Raw genomic sequence first — 7,616 nt, forward strand, 5'->3', positions numbered from 1 at the left:
AATTTCAACTGATAGATCTTGGAAATGATAAGTTGCAAGATCTTATGAAGATAGAACTAGAGAGAGTTAGATCAACTACTACATAATTATAAAAGGGTTTTTTATACTCCTTCTGGATTGCCACCACAGAAAGACCAAAACCATGTTATTCACCTGATACATGGTTCTAATCCAATGAAAGTAAAACCATACAAATACGCTCACAGATAGAAAAATCATATTGAAAAGATGGTACAATAGATGTTTTAGGAAGATATTATCCAACCTAGCAATAGTCCCTTCTCCTGTATGATTATTTTGGTAAAGAAAAAATATGTGAATTGATGTTTTTGCACAAACTATAGAGTTTTAAATGTTATAACTGTGAAAGATGTTTTTGTTATGCCAAGGGTAGATGAATTGCTACATGAACTATTTGGTGCTAAGTACTTCTCCAAGTTGGACCTTAGGTTTGGGTATCACCCAAATCTTAATGAAGTCTGAAGATAGCATGAAAACAACATTTAAGACTCATTATGGCCACCATGAATGGCTTGTAATGCCATTTGGGATTACCAATATGCCTACAACATTTCAGAGACTTATGAACCAAAATTTTCATCAACAACTAAGGAAATCAGTTATAGTTTCCTTTGATGGCATTTTGGTCTATAGCCCACGTTGGCTCTCTCGCTTACAACATTTAAAGATAATCTTGTAAATATTGGAGTATCATCATCTCTTTATCAAACTATTTAAATGTTCCTTTGGCATGAAGGAGATTAGCTATTTGGGCCATATCGTTTTTGGGTATGGAGTTGTGATAGATAAAAATAAGGTAGACGCTATCATGAGGTGGCATGGGCAGTGGCAGAGCCATGTAGGAGCGGGTGGAGGCCACGGCCCCCCAACTTTTTTAACTTTTTTTTTAAAGTTTTATGTATTTAAAAATTTAAAAATTATATATTTTTAAATGTTTTAAATTATGTGTATTATTTTTAAATAGAAAATAATATATCAAAAATTAATAAAAAATAAATTAGGTATTTTTTTTTATAAAGTACATCATTTAATTTTAATAAATAGTACAATATAAAATTAAATATAATAAAAAAATTGTTAAGATAATTTTTATTTTTTTTCATATTGTTTTTTGTGTTTTTTCACATGTTGTACTCATTTCTTACTCTTACCTGATTTCTTTTGTTACAAAAAAATAAAATAAAATTAAACAGAAACTCATTATTTTTGTCCTCATCTTTTTCACATCTTCTCTTATTCTTAAAGGAAAAAAATTTCTCTTGTCTCACTTAGGTAGTGCAATACTTGTTTAATATTTAGCCCTATTTTTTTTATCTCATTACCCTTTTGTATATTCATTTTTTATGAAAAGAGAAGAGCAAGTAATGTATGTATTATGTGATTTTTTATAGAGGATTTTTAAGTGTAACTTGATTATCATAGTTATTTTTAGAAATTATGTCTCTCAATTTTTGATTAAATTATAATACATTATTTTTTTAGTCTTAAACTTGTTTTATAGACACGTATATTGATAAAAAATTAAAGAATAAATTTATTTTTTAAAATTGATAAAAAAGAAGTGAATATGAGAACAAAAGCTTGTGATGAGTTTTGAATCGATATGTGCATATTAGTAAAATGGAAAATCAATATTTTGCGGATAATATGGTTATTTACATTGAAAAAAATAGATAAAAAATGTAGTTATGATTCAATTATTTGATAAGTTCAAGAATATGAAAAAATGAATGACAATATTATTTAGATATATGTATTTTCTGTTATAATTATAGCTATATTAAATTATGTATTACTTTTTCTTGAATTAGTGACAAAAATCTTAAATATATAAATTAAGTATATTATTTTGGCTCCTCCAGAAATTTTGGTCAATCCGTCACTAGGCATGGACCTTCAAACGTAAAACAATTGATGAGGCCTTTAGGTTTACCAGGCTATTATCGCAATCAGAGGGTACACAGAAATAATAGCCCTATTTTCTGATTTGTTAAAAAAGGATAGCTTCTTGTGGATAGATAAGGCTAAGCAAGCTTATGAGGATCTCAAACAAGTAGTAACGCATGCACCTGTCTTGATTTTACCAGATTTTTCATTTGTGCTAAAGGTAGGTGCTTCAAGTATGGGCATTGGAGCTATCTAGAACACCTAATTGCATATTTCTCCAAGTTTTATCCATGGATGCAAAAATAATATGCTTATGTAAGGGAGATGTATGCTATAACAGAAGCTTTAGATAAGTTTTGAAACTATTTGTTAGGCCAACATTTTTCAATTAGAACATATCAACGAAGCTTAAAATATCTCACCAATAAGTTTATTCAAATTCGAGAGCAATAAAGATGGTTATACAAAATCTTGGGTTTTTATTTTCATATTGAGTATAAACCAGGGAAGGAAAACATTAGTAGCTGATGGGCTGTCACGCTCCTTCATGATGTCATGGTCTGAACCTAAGCCAATATTCTTACAAAGAGTAAAAAAAGCTGACAAGAAAGATCTAACACCGTTGCAACAATTGGAAGCTTGCTATCAAACATTGATACAAATCCTAATTTTGATGTAAAGTAAGGATTATTGTATTGGAAAAAGCAAGTAGTAGTACCCTTGGATGCTACTCTTACTAAAAAATATTGGTGGAATACCATGACTCTCCAATGGGTGGTCATGCGAGAATGAAAAGCAAATATTAGTTGCTTTGTGCAATAATGTTTGATATGTCAACAGGAAAGATCCCAAAATGTGTTCCTTCCTATGTTGTTGCAACCACTACCTATCCCGACCCAAATATGGGAGGATTAGCAATAGATTTCACTATTAGTTCACCTAATTCTTTTGGGTTCATAGTAATTATGGTGGTAATTGATATACTATCCAAATATGGTCATTTTGTTGATCTTAAAACAATTTACAATAGTAGAAATGTCATCAAAGTGTTTATGCAAAATATTGTGAAATTACATGGCATACCTAAATGTGTTATTTCAAATAGAGATAAATGTATTTACTAGTTAGTTCTGGCAGCAATTATTCAAGCTTTATGGAACCTCTTTGTTGATGTCTTTTCCTTATCATCCTCAGTCAGATGGTTGATCTGAGGTATTGAACAAATGTTAGGAGATGTATCTGCATTGTTTTACATTTCATAATCCCAATAACTAGTTTAAGGTGTTGGCTTGGCAGAATATTGGTATGACACAACTTTCAACAATAGTTTAGGGATGATACCCTTCAAAGTTGTGTATGGCAGGGATCCTCCTACCTTGACTCAGTATAATTCAGAAGTCAAGGATCCTCCTTCACTTAAGGAGTTTTTACAACAACGAGATATATTATTATATCAGTTAAAACAAAATTTGGAAAGAGCTTAGATCAATATGAAGATACAAGCTGATAAAAAGAGGAGGCATTTAGAGTGAGGTGGGAAATTTAGTATTAGTGAAACTACAACGATATAGACAACACTCTTTGGCTTTAAAACACAATCAAAAGTTGGGAACAAAGTATTTTGGATCCATTGAACTAATTGAAAGAATAGGGTCTGTTGATATATAAACTCAAATTACCTTCATCTTGTGTTTCTTATTTCTTTACTCAAACCATTCAAAGAAGATGTGTCTCAACCGTATACAGGGGCGGAAGAATGAAGTGACGAGGGGAGTCACGGCTCCCCCAACCATTTTTTTTTTACTTTATTTTATATATATTTAAAAAATAATATTTATAAATTATTACATTATTTATATTAATTGATTTTTATTTTATTTTATTTTCTATATATTTTAAAAAAATATATTTATATATTACTACTTTATTTATATATTATTACTTTATTTATATATTATTACCTTATTTAGATTAATTTAGTTTAGAAAATATTTTTTAAAATTTAAAAATCACGTTTTTCTCTACAATAATTTCTTATACTTTTTTATTTGGTTTCTCTCTTTCGTGCCTCCATCTCTTTCTCTCGTTTTATTTCCATCTCAATTTTCACCATCAATTCCTTATTATTTTCAAAATCAAATTGCACTACGACAAAATTGAAGAGCTAAGGAACATTTTGGACCGAACAATTACTTCTTTTGAGTAAGTTCATCTTATCCTTTTTTTTACGCTCTTGTATGTGGATTTTCTACGCTCTAGGCATATCTCTATCTGTTAGAGATCATGAAATCATTCTTTAATTGTTGATCAAACTCTTCTTTGTGTAGATAGAGCTATTTTAGGCTTTGAAGTTGTGTAAGGGAAGAACTAGATTAGGAATCTACTCTAAGATAAGGGAAGCTAATCATTTATAAGTTATTAGTTTTCTTAAAATATTGAGTCTTGCTTTTAAGATTTAGTTTGGGGTATTCATAATTTTATCTTTTTGTAAATAAGTGAGAGGTGAAAAATTTATATTAGAAAAATTATGATAAAGAGAAAAAGAATTGATTCTTTTTTCAAGAGGAAGGCTTGTGATGAAGATGAATAAAATGCATCTTCGTCATCTAAAATTGAGAAACTTCATGAGAATCCAAATATTGAAGAAAACAAAAAACAACTCTCTAAGGTTCCTAAAGTTACATATAATGAATTTGAAAATACTTTAGAACGTGATCCAGGAAAGCGTCTTCAAATTTGGCAATACCCACCAAATCAAATTGATCAGGTACGAATGGCTTATCTAAAAAGGGGTTCATATCAAATGCGTCTAGAAAATTATCCATTGTCTGGTAAAGATGATCATCCAAGAAGATTTCAGTACACATGGTTTAGCTTATTTCCTTCATGGTTAGAGTATTCGCCATTAAAAGATGCTGCATATTGCTTGCCATGCTATCTTTTTAGTAAAAAACCAAGCGGACGACCTGACTCAAATGTTTTCATTGTTACAGGTAATTAAGTTTATTTTCATTGAATTCTAATTGGCAATAAGTTGATTGTCATAAACATGTTTTAACTTTTTGAATGTTATTTTATAGGTTTTAAAAGTTGGAGGAAAGTTAATAATGGAAAAATTGTGTTTTCCTTAAACACATTGGGAAGGATCCTTGTTCACCTCACAATAATGGAAAAAATTGTGTTTTCCTTAAACACATTGCATATTTGTTAGAAATTGATGAGCTTGAAAATGGTAAAGGGGCAAATCAAATTGGTACTTTAAAACGAGCTGGGGATACCCGTTGGAGCTCCCATTTCTCTTCTATTTGTAGCTTGATCAATATGTATGATGCAACTTATTTAGTTCTAGAAAAAATTATTGTTGATGGATCTACTTATTCACAACATGGTGATGCTGATAATGCTTACAAAAGCTTGACCTCATTTGAGTTTCTACTGATCTTGTATTTGATGAGAGAAATTATGGGGATAACAAATATTCTTTGTCAAGCATTACAACAACAATCTCAGGATATAGTTAATGTTATGCGTCTAGTTTCTTCTTCAAAAGGACTTATTCAAAACTTGAGAGAAAATGGTTGGGATAAGTTATTAAAAAATGTGACTTATTTTTGTGGAAAACATGATATTGAGGTGCCTAATTTTGGGGCTTCTTATGTAGCAAGGCAAGGACGCTCTCGTCACCAAAAAGATCATATTACAGTGGAGCATTATTTCAAAGTTGAAATATTCTTTGTTACCATTGATAAGCAATTACAAGAGTTAAATTCTAGATTTAATGACCAAGCAATGGAGTTATTAATTCTAAGCTCTGCTTTGGATCCTAAGGATGCTTATAAAGCTTTTAATATTGATAAAATTTGCACTCTTGTGGAAAAATATTATCCCATGGTTTTCAATGAGTAAGAGAAGATTAATTTGAATTTTCAACTTTAACATTTCATTATTAATGCTCGTCAAGATTTAAATTTGAAGAATTTATCAACAATGCAAGAGTTATGTACATGTTTGGCAACAACAAAAAAGTCTGAAGTTTACTACTTTACTACTTGATAGATAGATTACTTCGTCTTATCATGACTCTTCCAGTTTCTACACCTACAACTGAAAGATCTTATTCTGCAATGAAAATAATCAAGAACAAGTTGAGAAATAAGATGGAGGCTGAATTTTTAGCAAGCCCTATGATAATCTATATTGAAAGGGATATTGTAACTAGCTTCAACTCTGATTCAATTATTGAAGATTTTAAGTCATTGAAAGAGCGTAAAGGAGCACTTTGACTAAAGGTAACTTTTGTTTTTTGTTTTTTATATTATTGTTGATGATAAACTTTATGTTACTCTTTCATATATATTATTGTTATATTGTTTGGATTCTATTGTCATGAGTGCTTATTTTGAATAAAAAAAATGATGTAAAGAAATTATTTTTTTTAATTAAAAGAAATTAATTTTTTTAATTAAAAATTAATAATTTATATATAACAAATATAATTTGGCCTCCCTAAAATTTTTGGTCAATTTTGCCATTGCCTAGATAATCGATTGTTTGCTGGAACTTTTGTTTTTAGAAAACCCATTGGAATAATCGATTATCATAAGTGATAATCAAATATCCTTGGTAGTTTGAACGTGTTTGTTTAGTTTTTAACCTAATTTTTAAAACCCTTATTTAAAGAATTGTAGTGCTACTTCGAACTTACCTTTTTTAGAGCTAGAGTCTTAGTGTTGTGTGTGCAAAGTGTTCTTTGAGTATTCTTAAAAGAGCTTTGAAAAGCCTAGTGTGAGTGGAGTGATAACTTTTCCTAAGAGAATTTCTAAGAGATTGAATGTTGTTGTTGTTGCTAGGAAAGCTAGGTCAAGCTCTCTGTGTGATTCAGATGAAGTTTACTTTTATCTCTTGTGTCTTCAAGAGAGGTGTTTTCTTTTCCTTATTCTCTTTAATCTGATTGTAATATGATATTTATAGTGATTAACTTAATCTATTTGTTTAAAGAGATTAACAATTGGACGTATGATCTTTTTATTCTGAACAAGTATAAATACTTGTGTTGAATCTTCTTCTCTATCTCTTTAATTAATCTACAGTTTCATTTAAAGGAACTAAAGGTTTAAATTAAATGGTAAATTTTTGGAACAATTTTTAAAGTATTAATTTTATTAATAAACCAATTCACCCCCTCTTGTTTTTTTCCAAAAGCAAATTATTCCGCTGCATGTTTTCAACATTACTTAGGTTCTGATCCACTCACTTAGTGAAACCATCTCCTCGCTAGGCGAAAAGTACACAAATGTTCACTTGTCCAGCGACTAGATGACTTGCCCAACGAGTGTATCACTAGGACTTTAGGAGGAAAATCCTCTAAAATTCACTCAAAGAGGGTGCTCTCTACCAACGACTACAAATTCAGTAAACTCTTTGACTCTGGATTCGCTAATCGAGTAGGTACTCGACCAACGACTCCTAAGTCAGTGACCCCCTAACTTTAGGTTTGCTCGGCGAATGAATTCTCGCTTAGAAACTCCCAAGTCATTAAGCCTTTGACTTTGGATTTGTTGAGTGAGCTATCCCTCGACCAACGAGTTGCATAATTATGCGGAACATAATTCTGCATAATTATGCATTCCCAATCAAGTCTAAACAACTCATGAACCTTCACAAATACCAAACACATACCAAACTTGAATGAATCACAAACATGAGCG

The 7,616-nt window shown here is 30.3% G+C and overlaps 1 pseudogene; it reads left to right on the top strand.

The window, feature by feature from the left end:
• The first annotated feature begins 5,229 nt into the window (after positions 1-5,229).
• LOC146888297 (uncharacterized) lies at positions 5,230-6,191 on the top strand (annotated as a pseudogene).
• Positions 6,192-7,616: the final 1,425 nt, after the last annotated feature.

Source organism: Vigna unguiculata, chromosome 2, assembly GCF_037176805.1.
Source record: "Vigna unguiculata cultivar grain cowpea cultivar isolate G323 ecotype 2 chromosome 2, ASM3717680v1, whole genome shotgun sequence".
Classification (NCBI taxonomy): Eukaryota; Viridiplantae; Streptophyta; class Magnoliopsida; order Fabales; family Fabaceae; genus Vigna; species Vigna unguiculata.